The sequence below is a fragment of the Leptonychotes weddellii genome, unplaced genomic scaffold, assembly GCF_054177405.1.
Source record: "Leptonychotes weddellii isolate Sample4059 unplaced genomic scaffold, ASM5417740v2 HiC_scaffold_180039, whole genome shotgun sequence".
NCBI lineage: Eukaryota > Metazoa > Chordata > Mammalia > Carnivora > Phocidae > Leptonychotes > Leptonychotes weddellii.
In genome coordinates, this window is record NW_027764305.1 from 1 (window position 1) to 297 (window position 297).

The 297-nt window shown below is 71.0% G+C and overlaps 1 non-coding gene across 1 annotated transcript; it reads right to left on the reverse strand.

Annotated features, from left to right (window-relative positions):
- Positions 1-35: 35 nt before the first annotated feature.
- On the reverse strand, positions 36-117 carry TRNAS-AGA (transfer RNA serine (anticodon AGA)). Its single transcript has one exon. It is a non-coding gene; the product is annotated as a tRNA-Ser (tRNA).
- Between the last annotated feature and the right edge of the window lie 180 nt (positions 118-297).

Genomic DNA, 297 nt, shown 5'->3' on the forward strand with positions numbered 1-297 from the left:
GAGAGCGGAGGTGGTGTCCCCAAAGAGGGGAGCCGCGTAGTCGGCAGGATTCGAACCTGCGCGGGGAGACCCCAGTGGAGTTCTAGTCCATCGCCTTCACCCCTCGGCCACGACGACGTGCGAGCCGGCGCGCTCGCTGGCCAAGGAGCCTCCGGCGAGGGCCACGGGCTCTCCCACCAGGCGCCCTCGGACCTCACTCAGGCGAAGAGCGCGCTGCTGCGGCAAGCCATCCAAGGTGGCACTGCTGGAGGGGCCGGAGCAGGAGGCCTCCCGGGAGCCCAGCTTCGTGCTGGGCCG